The sequence below is a fragment of the Pelodiscus sinensis genome, chromosome 23 (genome assembly GCF_052426305.1).
Source record: "Pelodiscus sinensis isolate ZL-2025 chromosome 23, ASM5242630v1, whole genome shotgun sequence".
In the NCBI taxonomy this organism is placed as follows: Eukaryota; Metazoa; Chordata; order Testudines; family Trionychidae; genus Pelodiscus; species Pelodiscus sinensis.
Window position 1 is genome coordinate 17,587,638 of NC_143074.1, and position 17,460 is coordinate 17,605,097.

The 17,460-nt window shown below is 47.7% G+C and overlaps 1 protein-coding gene across 1 annotated transcript in view; it reads right to left on the reverse strand.

Moving 5' to 3' along the window:
• The window catches only part of FAM163B (family with sequence similarity 163 member B), a 76,012-nt gene extending 60,553 nt beyond the window's left edge, over positions 1-15,459 (reverse strand). The window contains exon 1 of the mRNA XM_075905722.2: positions 14,916-15,459. The gene's annotated coding sequence lies outside the window, so the exon portion shown is untranslated. The remainder of the gene's footprint in view (positions 1-14,915) is intronic.
• Positions 15,460-17,460: the final 2,001 nt, after the last annotated feature.

Genomic DNA, 17,460 nt, shown 5'->3' on the forward strand with positions numbered 1-17,460 from the left:
TGCAAGGCAATGGTGCCCCGTCACATCTCCCCATCACATCCTACAGAGCCCAGCTGAGTGCCAGAGGGCTCTTTGCGGATCTGACTTCAGGAAGACAGATTGGGCATGAAACCATGTGTATAGAGACTGTACTTAATGTAGATTGTCTATAAACTCTGATCTTGCTAGCATGGTTTTCCTAGCTAGTGTGGACAAGGGGTTGGGCACAGTAGGGTCTGTGAAATAAATATGCTACAAAACAGTCTTACTGACAGTTTGGTGGAGGGAGTATGAGGCATGCCAGGTAGCAATGAAATAATTCCATCTCCATGCACAGTCACTGAAACTGCGCTCAAGCATTTCTAGGAAGTTTGCTTTTTGTTTCTATCCAGTTTGGGTTGTCATGCACTGGTATAAAGCTTGCAAAGTTTGAATTTACAAGAGCGTGTTTGAATCTAAAAGAAAACAACTCACTGATTTTTTTTTAGTGAATTTTCTGAAAATATGTCTCTTAGCAATATAATCCTTCCTTTTATAAACAAAATCTAACTCTTAGTTCTGACAGTATCCCTTGCCTATTTCTATAATCAGGCAATTATAGGCTATTGTTGTCAGTATTGTTATTTATGGTTTATTTATTAATGATCCTTCTTGATAGAAGTTTCAAGAGATCTACCTGCCTTTTGCAGTCCTAAAATCGAGCAATTCAAACAACCTGCTACAAGGCTTTCACAGATACAGCAAAACCAGCTGCCTGCTTGTAGAAGCCTGACCTCCCCTGTAGTCCTATGAAGTCCTCAGGGTCTTCTAAGAGGGTTTATTTTTAAAAGATGATGGATTATTTGTGGGGGATTGGAAGGGGAAGCATCTGTAAACTAGAAAATCCCTCCTATAAAGGAGCCAATTTTGCTCTCACTTATTGCTGCATAAAACGGGAACGACTCTACTGACGTCAACGGTGTTATTATGGTTGCAAAGTTACGCAGGCAACAGAAAAATCAGGCTGACATTCAGCACCATCCAGGAAGGAACTCATAGCTTAATCGATCTTCGTTTTCCAAGCAGGCCTCACCAAATTGTGCACCTCTACATGTTCCCACCAAAGGTGAGGGGAGTTTTTAAAATGACTTCAGTGACCACAGGCTCACACACGGGGTTTCTTCACCGAACAGGCTTTTTAGAAAATCCGTTTAATCGGACATACATCTGAATGGGAAAGGATTTAACAGCAGTTTGCTGTTCCTATGTCAGACAAACACTTGCAGAAAGCTTGCAGACTAACATGGACCTTCAAGGGAGGCTGTCTCCTAAGACTGGGTTCTCATCCTCCACCCCCACCTCTTGCTTGTACATAGAACACAATCTCAGAAAAAAATCTACAGGGAAAGATAAAAGTCTGGAATATTCCTCCGTCCTTATCTGGTCTAATAATAGTAACATGCCCAACAGAAAACCCAAACTGAGACTACCTATGTACGCTCGTGCTTAACACGGAGGCTGTGTCTAGACTGCATCCCTTTTCTGTAAAAGGGATGCAAATTAGACATATCGCAATTGCAAATGAAGCGGGGATTTAAATCTCCCCCGCTTCATTAGCATAAAAATGGCTGCCACTTTTTTCCAGCTCGGAGCTTTGCTGGAAAAAAGCGCCAGTCTAGATGCGGATCTTTCGGGAAATAAAGCCTTTTCCGAAAGATCCCTTATCCCTCCATTTTATGGAAAAGGGATGCAGTCTAGACACAGCCACGGTGTTTCAGAGAGTCCCATTTATCCCTACATTACACCCATACTCTTTCCAATTAAGGAAGATTAGAAAGTGCTCCCTTTGCAGGCCTTTTATTTCCAGTCCTTAATTAGTCAGAGAGAGCATTATATGCCTTTGTAGCTTGCATCCCAGCAACTCCTTCCCATGCTGGCTTGCAGAAAGAGACTGGAACACATCTTGGATCTCTCACATGGCAAGGCTGTGCTCTGCCGCCAGGCTATCACGAGAGCAGCCAAGATACCAGCAGGAGTATACAAACGTCTATCGTACAGCTGAGTCTTTGGCCGCCTCAATGGCATATGGTCCCCAGAGTGGGACGTAGACTTCGTTTACACACAGGACCGCTCTCTCGATGTCACACACACATTTGTTATGAACAAACAACTCCCCCGGTAACAATACAAGGGCTATTGTGTTGCAAATGATTTCTATCGCTGAAAGTTAAAGTGAGTCAACTTGAAGGAGTATTTTCTATTGCAGGGAGCAGCAGAGACAGCACTTTTGCCAAGGGCTGCCAATCAGCCTGGATATTTGGTTTCTAAAAGCAAAATGAACCTTTACAAAGAATCTTTCTTTCCGTATTGCAAAAATGTGATCAGTGAAGGACACAACCCGCCACTAGGGGGACATGGTGATTTTAACAGTGTTATTACAGCTCATCATGCTAAGGACGACTCCCGGCTGTCATTATACAGCTTGTTTCAACAGTCATAGGGTCTAACCCACTCCAGCTGTGCCAGTTTCAGCCCTTAAACACTTGGTGGTGATTCTGCCATGCCACCACCCTTCTCTTTCAAGAGGGCAGCTTCAGCATGTGCTAGAGGTACCATAGGATCTCTACTGGCAGGAACTGATGCCCTTTAGGAGCCTTACTAGCTGCCGGCAGGGCCTCCTGATGGAAGGAAGTCAGCAGCCACTCTTGGGGTCAGCTCTGAATCACAAAACCACAGCCCAGGTGAGGGTTTGTAAAACCAAATGTGAGATCACCCTGGCGTGGCCATTAAGGAGATGGGGAAAACCAGGAGCATGTTCTCACAAGCCTGCTAAGCTTTGGTGGGTCTGCTAGTATTCTCTGAACAGCAGCTCCAATAGAAACCAAGGCCTCATTGTGCTAGGCTCTGTGCACACAGAGTCCATGCCTCAAAGAGTTTACGGTGTAACTAGACATAGGGTTGCCAGGTGTCCGGTTTTCACCCGGACAGTCTGTTATTTCTGGCCCTTGTCCGGTAAAAAAAAAACAGAAAATACCAGACATGTAAAACGTCCGGTATTTTCTGTTTCTCTGGGACGGAAGGCATCTGAAGGGGCAGAGGGGAGGGAGGAGCATGGGGATATTTAAAGGTGCAGTGACCTTTTTTTTTTTTTTTTGGCTCAACTATTTTTCCTGGTAGGTTTGTGATTTTTTGTGAAAGTATCTGGCAATCCTAACTAGGCAGCACAGACAAAAGGTGTCAGGCAGGAAACATTGTTATCCCCATTTTAGTGATTGGTCAACTTGAGGCAGAGAGAGATTAAAATGACATTCACAAGGTCAAAGATAAAATCTGCAGCAGAGGCTGGAACTGGACTAGATCCAGATCCAAAATGAGATCTAACGGAGACTAGATGCAAAGTGTCCCTGCAAATCCCAAACACCTTCCCTGCCTAATTCAGAAGCATGCTCCATGCTCATGTATAACTTCTTTGACATGTAAGTTGCATGAAAAGTAAAAAAAATTGCCAGTGCCCTCATTTCATGTGCTTTCATATGATCCACTCAGAATGCTTTAAAAAAGAGGAAATTAGGGTTTAAAGAGGGGCAGTGAGGTCATTTTTTTAAAAGAAAAATCTTCCCTTTTGAATCGTTGGCTCAGTAGAACTGCAACTGCAATTTGTATACTTCAGTGCACATGTTTGGGAACAGAATGGTACTTGGGAACTTGAACGGCACTTCGCTACAAACTGAGTAACTGTAAACTTGTTCCATTGTAATCACAACAAATGGCAACCTCAATTAAGTTAATGCACCATCTTTTGTGATAATGTCTAGTGCACATTTCTACTGTGAATGGCACTGATTTTCAAGTCTTTCTATCGCAAAACATTCGGATCTGGTTTAGCTTTATAGGCCACTTGTTAAGACTCAAAGGGAGATAAATGCTTTGGGATTTGTTATTACAGGGTGTCCCCGCTATATGTCCAAGATGTGGTCAAAAAAACGTGGATGTATAGCAAAAGGATGTAAAGCGGGGAATTTTTTTCCCACGGCTGACTTCCATTTGCACAAATTGGTCGTGTGTGTGTGTGTGTGTGTGTGTGTGTGTGTGTGTGTGTGTGTGTGTATGTGTGATGGAAGAGCGTGCAATGGGAGGGCTTAAAATGAAACAGTTCCCACAAGTGTCAATGCTAGTGTGGAACCAACGTATACTGGGGCGATTTATAGTGGGGACACCCCGTATGTGTCTGCATTCTTCTGAGAATTTTAGGACACATCCATTATCCCGCAATCTGTGTAGTTACCTTGTCCTTGGCAAGTAAGCATCCTTTTTTAGGCATATTCTGATACTTTTATTTCTTTTACATGCTACTTTGCTTCTCAAGCAAACAGTTCCAGTCAATCTGTGGACCCTCTTACCAGAGGCTGTTGTGAGGGCCAGCACATTGAACAGGGTTCAAAAAAGAGCTAGAAAAATTCATGGAGGATAGGTCCATTAATAGCTACACCCATGAATGGTGTCTTTAGCCTCTGTTTGTCAGAGGCTGAAAACGGATGATAGGAGAGGAATCATGGGATGATCCTCTGTTCTGTTCATTCCCTCTGGGGAACCTGGCATTGGCACTGTCAGCAGACAGGATACTGGGCTAGACGGACCTTTGGTCTGACCTAGTATGGCCATTCTTATGTTCTTGTGACTTGAGATGAGTAAGGGAATCAGATTCTGGCCTGGCCAATATAAATGGAATTGGTAACACTAAAGAATTAATTTCTTGGTCATTAAAATCAAATCTAAACAGAGAGGCATGATCTCCACTCCAGGCAGTCATTTCTAGCCAAGACGCTCTATATAGTCATTTACTACAAGATGAAAGCTCTTTCTTCCCAATCCAGCGGGGAAAGGAATAGCAGATTTAGTTTTGTTTTTTCTCAATATGCCCACCCAGCACTTCCAGCATTTTTCAGCTAATGAGCTACCGTAGCTCAAGCAGGGTTTTTTTAAGAACCTGTAGCTCATGAACAATCTTGAATTCCTAGTTATAATCTAGCAATTCAGAGGGTCTTGTCTCCCCTGTATCAAAGAGATGATTTGAGGCCATCAACCTGAAAGACGAGCCAATTATCCTGGATTTAGAGGAAACTTGAGCCTTGTGAACGTTTGAGACCACACAGCAAACTCCCACTTGCTTTTAGAAGAGGGGCTATTTTTCAGGGAGAGGACCACTAAAGGTTGTCCTGTTGCCTAAATTCACCGTACATTGGGATCTTATGGAGGAAAGAGAAGAGGAAAATGCTCAAGATCAGACAGTAGTTCATGAATCATGTCAAGGAGAGGGCGCCTATCGCCAAGCCAAATCCAAGCAGCCAAAAAAAAAAAGCCACCTTGAGTACCCAGAAATAAACCTGCAGCCCCTGTAGGGTAAGAATCAGCATTTTCTGAAAGCCACGTCCACAGCTGGAGTGGATGGGCATTGCTCCATTGGGAAACAGAACTATGCTGCTTTATGGGTGGTGGGCGAATGCCTGGCTGGGGAAGGCAAGCTCCCGCTGAGACCCCGCCCCTTCTGCACACACACACACATGGAGGCAAGCCCATCCCCCACCGTAGGGGCCGGTGCTCATCCCTAGGCTATTACTCCCTGCCCCAGAGTATCTCCACCCCACCTAGCCTCTCTCCTCCCAGCAGGCAGTGCAGCCTCAGCCTTCCTGGCCAGCTGGAGCGTGAGCAGTTTTGGGAAGGCAATGCCTTCATTTGCCTACATTACCTGCTCTGTACATCTGATACAGGCTTTGTGACACCATCAGTCAGTGGAAAGACTGACACATTTCAACAACCAAATCTTAAAATGGAGTAGTTATTGGGGGGTGTCAGAGCACTGAGCTGAGCTAGGAAGCTTGTGTGGACACCTATAACTGCCAGCGTAACAGAGTGGTAGACACCCCCAACTGATAAGTCCAGACTGGTCCTTAGACACAACCGTGGCAAAACTGCCATAGCAGTCACAAACGTGTGGCACGCCTTCATACAGGGGTTAGCCTCTGGCAGGTTGCCACCGCTTTATTTACCTGCACCTCTGCAAGCATCACTACCTGCAGCTCCCATTGGCTAGGAATGGCAATCCACGGCCAACAGGAACTGTAAGCACCTGTACCTGTGGAGGTTCAGGTAAATACAGAGGCAGCAGCCTGCCTGGAACTAGGGATGTGAATGTTTAACCAGTTAACTAGTTAACTGGTAAGCCTCACTCTTAACAGGTGAAGCTTACTGGTTAAGGAAAGGAGGCTGCTTCAACTCAGAGGCAGGCAGCAAGCCAGGTTTACCAGCTAATCAATTAAATGGGATTTTACATCCCTACCAGGGGCAAACCCTGGCGAACAGCGTCCAGCCTGTTGTCTGGTTATTGTACTATTCTCAGCTGCATGAAATTACCAATGGACCTGCTTTGGCTCACCCTCACACCAGTATAAACCAGGAGCAATGCCACCGAGGGGCATGGAGTTAGAGGGATGTAAAGCTGGTGTAGGTGATACCAGAATCAAACCCATGCTCTTCTGCAGGATTTGGGAAACATTTTGACATCTTGCTCAAGGAATGAGCCGTGTCTCTTCTTGCCTTAAACTTTATGGCTGTGTCTAGACTGGCCAGTTTTTCTGGAAAATCAGACACTTTTCCGGAAAAACTTGCCAGCTGTCTACACTGGCCGCTTGAATTTCCGCAAAAGCACTGACGATCTCATGTAAGATTGTCAGTGTTCTTTCGGAAATACTGTGCTGTTCCCGTTCAGGCAAAAGTCCTTTTGCGCAAAAGGGCCAGTGTAGACAGTGTAGACAGCTCAGATTTGTTTTCTGCAAAAAAGCACCGATCGCGAAAATGACGATCGGGGCTTTTTTGCAGAAAAGCACGTCTAGATTGGCACGGACGCTTTTCTGCTAAAAGTGCTTTTGCGGAAAAGCATCCATGCCAATCTAGATGCTCTGTTCCGAAAATGCTTTTAACGGAAAACTTTTCCGTTAAAAGCATTTCTGGAAAATCATGCCAGTCTAGACGTAGCCCACGAGTTTATGATCCAATCTGGATCTGGAGATTTGTCAGCATTATGGATGCTCATTGCCTGGTTAATCTGGTTTAATGGGAGAATCCAACACTTATTCTCTCAGGAGTAGTAAGAAGTGGTAAATTAATCCAACCCAAAAATAGAGATGCTTGTCTCCTCAAATCTCAAGTCCTGGGGACAAGAATGGTTCTCTGCACAAGTCTTGGAGTATGTTGACACTATGCAGCTTTTAGCCACAAAGCTGTGTCAACACAGCTCAGTTGCTAAAAGTCAGTATGTGTGAATGCTGTTTGTCGGCACTTTTGCTGACAAAATACTTCCTACTGTAACAAGTGGGTTTCACCTGACATTTCACAAGTGGGAGAAGGGGGCTTAAAAAAAGTTTTGTCAAGCAAATGCAAGATGAGTCTTAGAAGGACTGCTATGGCCCTTAGAGTATCTCCAGCTCAAGAGGAGAGTTATGTCTTGTCATAGGTCTGCCTTCAGTCACTATCCCAGCTGAAAATGTGGTCACTCGTGGGTAGCGAGGACTTTAGAACTCCTGGTTCCCGTTCATTGCCCAACAATCTAGGCAAATCTCTTAACCTCAACAGCCCACAGTTTCCCCATCTGCAAAATAAAGTTAATAAGCACAGAATCAGAGAATTGCAGGTCTGGAAGGGACCTCAGGAGGTCATCTAGTCCAGCCCCCCACATTGAGGCAGGATGAAGTATAATGTTTACTTCCTTTTAAGATTTTGTCAGGCTTAGTTAACGTTTCTAAAGTGCTCTGAGAGCCTTAGATAAAAGCGGCTACTGCATCCAAGTGCAAAGTGTTCCGTAATTGCGTGTCTTGCCTCATCACATTGATTCTAATGCTAGTGTGCTGCCTGCAATATACAGGGAGTCTTTTCACTCTTGAATCCTGGAGAGACTCCACTTTGTCCCTAGATATGTCCGAGAGCATCATGCTCCCTTACAGAATTATATGAATCTGCCCTTAGGCTCATCCAACCATTACTGAAGTAAATGGAAAAACTCCCCTTGACTTCCATGCTACTTGGATCAAGCCCTTGGTTGGCTAATGCTGGCTGCAACTTGCCCTTGGGTTTTTAAGGACTCTTTTCTAAAGCGTACTTTGGAAAAAAGCAATTTATCGCCTTGCCATTAAGGCTCTCCCCACTGCATGGCCAGATCACTTAACAAGAGTCTCTGTAAATAACCTTTAAACAATATATCCCCGTCTTGTTTACTGAACATTTCTGAACTCGACAGAAATGCATCCAGATGTCATCCCTGCGCACTGTAGTCCTGGCTATTTCTGGAAACGCACCAAGGGCAGGCTGGATCATGTCAGATATTGTCGTAGAGAGAGCATGACAAGATTCTGTCTCCTGGATAAAAGCTGCGGAGCTGAGAACGAAGCCAGTGCTGTCTCATAACAAGGAGGAAGAGCTGTTTACACAATCCTGTGCTGACCAAATGCACCATCAAATCATTCCAGCTTAGAAGCCATCTGCACATGTCGAGTTTGGTTGCAGGAAGGCACACAAGGGTTCCATTCTCCACCTTGGAAGCAGCCAGTGAATTATCAAGCAAACAAAAGTGCTGATCCTGCTAGGAAGGATTCAGCAGGTTCTGCTGACTTGCTGTTGCAGGGAACTCTTTACCCACCTGATAGCCAGGGTATCGCTGCAGAGACAAGCCCATGAGCTGAGCAGCCATTAGGGAGAAACCATGGGAGTAGGCATTCCTGGGGGGAGGAAGGAATGAGGCTAAGGCTAATTCTGTACTGTAAGGGAGCTGAAACCCAAGGAAGGCGGAGGGGGTGAATTCTGACCCCCTTACCCTCCCACACACACAATTTCTGCCTATTCATACACACAGAATAGGATAGAGAAAAAACCAGAAAACCATTCAAAATAAAAGACCTGAAAAGCAAAAGAAAACGACATCGGATCTAAGGGAGTAAACAAACAGCTTCCCCCTCAGCCTGAGTCATCCTTCCTCTTCCTTCATGTTATTCATTCTTTATAGTGAAGATGACTCCATGCCCCTCGGAGAGGAGCTGCAGGCAAGAGAACCCACGTAACATGCTGAGACGTGGAGGAAGAAGAAGTATGAGATACCATGACCCTTATCAGACAAAAATCCCTCTGGAGGGCATGGGCAAGGGAGGCAAATGACACAGAACTTTGCGCCAAAACAAGTAAGAAAATAACATGCACAAAACCAGGGAGATGGGAAGCAAAATCCAACTGACTTTTACTCCCAAGCACAACCCCCCTAGCCCAAACACAAAGCCTGCTAAAAGCCCCAAGGTCTAGAAACCAGTGAACTGAAAGCTGTCGTAATTGCAGGTTGTCAGTAATTTGTAAAGGGGCTTCCTGGTCCTGCATGCAGGCTAGGCGACTGAGTAGGCAAGCCTGCTATCAGAATCTGTCTGGAGACAGCCTCGAGTAAGATAGGATGAACGGTAGCCTCTCTGCATTAGGATCAGTCTGCGCTTACGTTCATGTGGGTTGTTGATCTGAATTTTAAGAAACAGTGTAGTGTTAGGTTGCAGTCTTCCAGCAAGAGTGTTTGTTTTTATCCAACTTATGTGTCTGTATGCCATGAACAGCACAGAAATCAAGGAACATTGACCTGAACTGGTTTTGTCTACCTCTTCCCAGCTCCCGCCTTCTCAGTACTGAAACGCTACGTCGCTAAGAAGATGCTCATAACAAGGAGCCCCGGCTCCTAAAAGGCCACAATTAATCTAGGAACGAGGAACAATGAATCTATCAGCAAGAGAGGTGAGAACACGGCCAGCCAGGCTGCACACGGGTCTTTCTAACCTCGCCAACCAAAGCAGCAGCTCAGTAATAGGCAAAGTGCTGCCAGGTATCACTTTCCGTTTGGCTAATCTACACAGCCCTGCAAGATGCACCGATGTCAGTAGTTCTCCATCTTCAACCTCCACATTTTCATTTGCAACTTTTCAGGGACCCTCAAGCCTGCTTCTAATTTTTTTCTCGGTAGCCCTCAGCCCCTGCCCCCACGCCCCCCTTTTCCCCAAAGGCTCCCTCCCACCTCACCTCTTCTCACCCCTGCTCCACCGCTGCCCCCTCCTCTTCCTGCCCCACAAATGTCCCAGCCCTGCTCCTCCCCCGGAACAGCTGCCCTGGGATGTGCAGGAGGCACTGAAAGGGAAGGAAAAAAGGCTGATCCGTGGGTCCAGTGGCTCCAGACATGACTCACGGACCCCTGGCTTATGTGGTCTCTAGAGCATAGAATCATAGAACCATAGAGCTGGAAGAGACCTCAGAAGATCATCAAGTCCAGCCCCCTGCCCAAGGCAGGACCAATCCCAACTAAATCAACCCAGCCAGGGCTTTGTCAAGCCGAGACATAAAAATCTCTAGGGATGGAGACTCCACTACTTCCCTAGGGAACCCATTCCAGTGCTTCACCAACCTCCTAGTGAAATAGTTTTTCCTAATATCCAACCTGGACCTCTCCCACCACAACTTGAGACCATTGCTCCTTGTTCTGCCATCCGTCACTACTGAGAACAGCCTCTCTCCAGCCTCTTTGGAACCCCCCTTCAGGAAGTTGAAGGCTGCTATCAAATCCCCCCTCACTCTTCGCTTCTGCAGACTAAATAAGCCCAAATCCCTCAGCCTCTCCTCATAAACCATGTGCTCCAGCCCCCTCATCACTTTGGTTGCCCTCCGCTGGACCCTCTTTGTCCACATCCTTTTTGTAGTGGGGGGCCCAGAACTGGAGACAATACTCCAGATGTGACCTCACAAGAGCCAAATAAAGGGGAATAATCACATCTCTGGATCTGCTGGCAATGCTCCTCTTAATGCAACCTAATATGCCATTAGCCTTCTTGGCTACAAGGGCGCACTGTTGACTCATATCCAGTTTCTCAACCGCCGTAATCCCCAGGTCCTTTTCTGCAGAACTACTACTTAGATGGTTGGTCCCCAGCCTGTAACACTGCTTGGGATTCTTCCATCCCAAGTGCAGGACTCTACACTTGTCCTTGTTGAACCTCATCAGATTTCTTGTGGCCCAATCCTCCCACTTGTCTAAGTCATTCTGGACCCTATCCCTGCCCTCTAGTGTATCTACTTCTCCCCCTAGCTTAGTGTCATCTTCAAACTTAGTCCCTTCCCCAGCACGCGGCCCTCATCACATGTTGTCTTCTCCTGGAGCCTGGACTCATGATTCTGACAAGACACACCTCTTGCACTCCACTGCACTCTCTCTTAGGTAGGGCATGTCACCCTTCAAGGTCATCACCTTGACAGCTGTGTGGGCTACTAGAAATGCTTAACCTAACCTTCCTAATGGCCAGGAGGAGAAGCCAGCGGGCCTGGACTCCATCTCAATTTGTTGTTTTCTCAGTAAATATTTTCTCAGGGAGTGAGGGGAGAGCCAAGAGTGTTGGGGGGGGGGCGGGGTGATGATATCTTTCAGTCTTCTCAGGCAACTTGATCACTTGCACGCTATTGCACTGATCACAGTGAGTGGGACCTGCTTGAAAGTTCCTTGTCTCCAAAAATTGGATAGCACAGGTGCTGCAAGATAGGTTTTCCTGCCCTGCCCTATGTACCTCAATCTGGAGCTGGAGAGATCACCTGTATAGTGTGGACAAGAGTTTGGTCTACCAGTTTTCAATCCTTGGTCTCTATTCTAAGGTATATTACTTTAATAGATCCCCCACTCTTGCAGTCAGAGGGGAAAGACGTACCACACTTATCCCCCAGGGGAAAAGCAGTAAACAAAGAAACAGAACAAAATGCAAGCAAAATACATACCGTGCATACTCATTTCATGGCACCCCTCTCTCCTTTTTAAAGATTTAGGAAGTTGCATCTTTAAAAGCCAAATCTCATAAGGCACCAGTCACCCACATGCCATTACTGACCTCATCTATATCTGCGACATTGTTATGAGAGTATGCTGCAGGGCATTGCTATTTATCTACATGACACCACTGCTGACAGGCAATGCATAGGCAAATATGAAGACTGGCCGGTTTGGTTATGTAGGTGGGACTTACATTAAACTAAAGTTGGTGGTCAAACTGTCTCAGGATCCTGAGTATTTAGGGTGAAATGTTCAAAAGTGACCAAGGGGCAGATAGACAAAGGTATTTAGGTGCCGAGTGGCATTTACAAAGCACCTAAGCAGGTTAGGTATAGATGCCAGAAGGTGCCTCTTTGCATCTTTAGGCACTTAGATGCCTTTTAACATCTAGACCAGGTTATTTAGGAGCCTAAGTCACATTGAAAAATCAGAGTCACTTAGACACTTTGGAAAATGTTACCCTTAGCCTGTAAACTCTGTTGGGCAGACACCTTAGGCTTGATTCTGGTCTCAGATCAACTAGAGCTTTGGGTAGGGGTTACACTTGACTTGGAAGGGGAACAGGACTGGACCCAATGACAGGAATGATGCAAAATGCTTAATTTAAATGACAACGTAACCAAAATGAAACCTACTTAATAATCACAGCCGCTGTTAACTTTTGAGCCTGGGTAGGCAACACACATTGGAACTAATTTTATATATACTCTGAATTCATGGCTGAAAAACACACAGACACAAAGGCATTGTTGCGATTTCCCTTTTTCTCTCATGCCTCAAAATGCATCTCAGATACAGAGTGATTGCCTTGGGAATGTGATCACTCCATACCCACCCTATCAGTTCTCATCCTCAAAGCAAACCTGCCCAACACTTTCAAAGGGTGAGCCTGGCAGTTTAAATGCATCACTTTGGTAGACCCTGGAAAAGCATGGTTTTAATAAAGACACTGGATTTATGCCTTATTACAACAATCGGTAACCCGCTAACTCACTGTGTGTCCTGTGACTGCAGGGCTGTTAACGGGACACTTTGCCATGGATGGTCCCATAGAATATGGTGCTATCTCACTGGAGGGCAACCTGTGGCCCACAGGCTGCATGCGGCCCACTGGGCTCCACTTACAGCCCACGGACCCCCTGGCCGCCCCCTTCCACATGCACCTCTCACACAGTGGAGCATGGGAGCCCTGCACTTCCTGTGCCGCCTCTGTGGTCCAAGCACTTTTGGAAGGGACCGAACCCACTCCTCCCTCTCCCTCTCAGAGCTGGAACACTGCAAACAGCTGATTCACAACATTCCAGCTCCGGGAGGGGGAAGAGTGGGGACAAAGTGTAAATCAGGCAATTTACAGGCTCTGAAAGTGCTGGGAAGGAGAGGGAGGAGCAGGTAAGTGTGGGATTCCAGTGCCCGGGTACAAGAGAGGCACGTGGAGGAGGAAGGGCAGACGGGGGCCGGTGGGCTGGAGCTGGAACCCCAGTGGGCCATGGACTGCTGCCACCCACTGAGGTGAAGGAGGGTTACTTATGCAGCTGACCCACTATTCATAATTGCCCATCCCTGTGCTAACTACTTTCAGGACCGCTGACTGGGGATGGGGGAAGGGCAAAGGGGGCAACTGCCCCGGGGTTCAGCAATTCAAAAGGGTTTCTGCTGCTGCTACCACAGCAATGACTGGAGTGCCCTTTAAAGCAATGTTGGAGCACCATACAGAGTGCTTTGGGTGGCACTGGGGGCTGCTTAGGAAGGGGCGGGGCATGACATGGCATGCTTTGGCCCTCACTGAGGGCTGCACATAGCCCCTACCCTCTTCCACCTGAGGCTCTGGTAGTCTGTTGGCCTCCTGACTATTTATGTTAAACTTCTGTTGCACCTCTATTCAGCTGTGCCCATCTGAGTACATTTCCCAAACCTGTAGAAGAGCTCTGTGCAGCTGGAAAGCTTTTCTGGGTTACCCACCCAAATTGATCCAATAAAAGATATTACCTCACTCACCTGGTCTGTCTTGTGATTGGGTAGCCAAACATGCTTAGAAAAGAAGGATACTTGAGCTATCACCTTTCTTGCATTCCCTTCTATTTCTCTGTGGTATCAGAGGTAAGTCCCTTGACTGCAGTTCTCTGACCTGTTTCTCTACTTGGGAGCAGCAAAGTTTATTTACCTTAGTACCTTGGGATTCGGGCCATCCATCAAAACCCACATGAATGCAACTGGGATTTCCCCTCCCTGCATCTAGAGATGGAGCTCCCGATGGGGACAAATGCTTTGCCTGAGTGAGTGGCTCCTATTGGCGTGCCCTGTCACATCACTGTCCAGAGAGCAAGAAACATTCCACCTCAGATCCACACTGACTCCTGTCACAAAAGAGCAGGAGCGAGGGAGAGCTATCCCTGGAGCAGCTAATAATGCCACCTGTGCACTGATGTGGGGGTTTCCCTCCCACCCCTCTGAGAGTTGCTTTAATGACCTGGCATTTTGTGACTGAAAATACAGACAGTGGTCAGTGTCAGCACAACAACAATCACTTTTGAGTTTCTTGGCTTTTTTATTTGTTCCGCTTTTTGGGAAGAGGGGGAAGATTCACCCGTTCCCTTCACACCGGCTAAGCACTCAGGATAGCAAATGGGGGCAAGGAGAGAGGATTATACACTGTTCACTCCATTCAACAGCTAGGAAACCCCTTTGCCAAATGCCTTAATAGGCACAAGAGGTAGACTCTCCCCGCTATCGACCTTGCAAGTACTCCAGCAAGCCTGGTGGATAAGCTGCCCAATCTAAAGGAGTCCACAGTTAGCAGCATCACTCTCTCTCCTGGCCTCAGACCTGTACAAAAGACCAGGGAGCAAAACCAGGTTTGGATGGAGAAAGAGATGTGGGGAGGGGGGAGAATGAGAAAGTGGAATGGAAAGAGAAGAGCAATTTGCAAAGGACCCTGGACTCTGCACAGCCAAGGACGGTGAGTGGCTGGGGGGGGGGGGGGGGGGGAACGGTACTCAAAGTGGACAGATGATTTGGTTGCAAAACAAAGAGCATTTGCAATTTCACCCCCCGCCCCCCCGCAAAATACCCCTCTTACCTTTAAACATGGGAATTGTGCCTGGATCTCTTTCAGGGGAGCTCCTTTCTCAGAGGCTCCAGCCTGGAGCGCTGCGAGGCGATACCCAAGTAGCTACCCCCAGACCAAGCGGCACAGGAGTCGCCCCAAAGAGGATGGTGAAGGGGGGGGCGCTCGCTCTCCGCCCAAGCGCGCCTGGCAGCAGCGGGCTCCCGCCCATCAAACCCAGGCCATGGGGCGCGGGGACAGGAGTGGGGCGCTGGGGTCCTCGGCCCCCTGCAAAGTTCGGTGGGGAGCGCGCAAGAGGCTGCAAGAAAAATAAAAGCGCGCGGGGGGGGGGAGTGGAGGGGGGGGGTAACCCACCCTTACAACCAACCCGCCCCCAGTAGCAGCGGAGGAGTCCTGGAGCGGGAGCAGGCCCTGCTGCGGCTGTTGCTCCCCGTGGTGCTGATGCAGCCGCCTGAGCGCTCGTCCCGGGCACGCATGGAGAGCACAGCTGCAGGCGCGCGCGGCGGCCAGATGGCGCGCGCCAGCCCGGCCCCGGGGCGGACTGGCGGGGGGAGGAATGAGGCGCACGCGCTGGGGGTGCACGCGCAAGGTAGTGGGAGCACGACGAGGGGAGAGGGCATCGGGCGCTGCTCCAGTGCCCCTCCCCCCGCCACCTGTGCCCTAGCTCCAAGGACGGGACTGGCCTGTGCTACTTGCAGGGGGGGGGGGGGGGGGAGGAAATTGCCCCCTCCCCTAACGATCCGGAGTAGTTGCCTTGATCCCGGGGGCTCTGTCTCCCCAGCTGTCCCTGCTCGGCCCAGCTCTGTTCCTGCTAAATAGCAGGCTGGCACTGCAGTGCAACAGCCCTGGAGGACACGGAAGCATCTTCAGGTGGCTTCGCCTCCCCCCTCGATTTCAGCAGGTCCCAGATAGTGCTCCCTCGAACTGTTTTCCATTCCCTGTGCGGAATACATTTTGTTCTGTGCACCAAGGCATGGAAGATGTGCACCACCAGCAGAGACACAGGGTGCCAGTTGTGGGTGCTCTGCCAATCAGCTGGCAGTATTTGAAACTCTCCTGGGTGGCCACCTGAACACTAAGCTTATAAGGAACACTGGTTCCAGATCTCCTCTTTGGGTGGCTTTTCACTCCACCGCCCCCCCACTCCAGTGCAACTTTCTTCACACCTTTGGGGGACTTGAATTCCCATGCAACTGCAGCTTTAAGAGATGCCCCTCCGTAGGGGAATTCACATGCCACTAGGCAGTTTGTCCTAACTCTGGGCCTTCAGTGGCTGCCTGCACCCCATGCTGCATGGCCCAGAGAGCTGGATCTGCCTTTCCCCCAGGTGCACCTCACCCTGTAGTTCTGCTCTCAAAAGCAAGGATATGAAAATAGCGTCTTTGATCCAGCTGACCCCTGCCTGTGTGAATTCACTCAAAGGGGCCATTGGAGTTACTCTGGCTTCACACCAGTGTAACGGAGGCATTGTCTACACACAAAAGTGATACAAACTTCAACTAGACCAGTATGGTGAAAGCCTTACAACCTCATGAGTGTGCATGAACTTACAGTGGTAGAAAAGTGTTTGTACTGGTATAGCTATTTCCCATATGGGAAAAGGAATAAGGTAGAAGGCATATTTATACCAGTATAACTGCATCCACACTAGAAAGTTGTCCTGGTATTTTTTGGGGGGGAAAGGAGGGAAATTACACTGCTTAATAGTCCAAACAATTGTGCAGATAAGGGTAGAATTTGGCCTGTTTCAGTTTGGTTACTAAAGTTTGGTTGCGTGTAGGACTCTCATTAGCTCTGTCCAGCTAGCACTAGGGGAAAGGGAACTGGATTCTGTTCCTTCTTGCACATCAGCAAAATTGCTTACTAATTACATGGCGGCATCAGCTATACCTTAGCAAATCCAGCGAAGTCAACAAGAGCAGAATGTAAAGACATCTGTAGGTTGTGTCACCAAGGCCGTGTCCAGACTCAGGGTTTTTTTTGGGAAAAGTAGCCTTTTCCCGAAAAAACTTCCCCTGCATCCAGACTCAAGCCGTGTTCTTTCGAAATTATTTCGAAAGAACGCGGCTTTTTTCGATGGCGGTAAACCTCATTTCACGAGGAAGAACGCCTTCTTTCGAAAGCTCCTCTTTCGAAAGAAGGCGTTCTTCAATGTAAAGAGGCCGTCTTCGAAAGAGAGCATCCAGACTCGCTGGGTGCTCTCTTTCGAAAAAGCGGATTTCTCTTTCGAAAGATCCGCCTGCAGTCTAGACGCGATCTTTCGAAAGAGGCTCTTTCGAAAGAAGCCTGCAGTCTAGACATAGCACAAAGGTCTAATTTGGCCTGTGGATCCTTCATGACTGATAATGTCAAAGGAATGAGCCAGCTTGAATCTCAGCCCAAACAGCGTTTGGAGGGCTGGCAGTTAAAAACCGAGTACTTCTTTATGATGGAACTCAACAAGGCTCGTCATACAGTGGGGTTTTCACATTTTACATTGCTACCTCAAATGTAGTTTATCATGAATTGTGTTTTTGGAAATGTTTGAGATAAAGTTAATTCCTCAGGTCAAAACTGA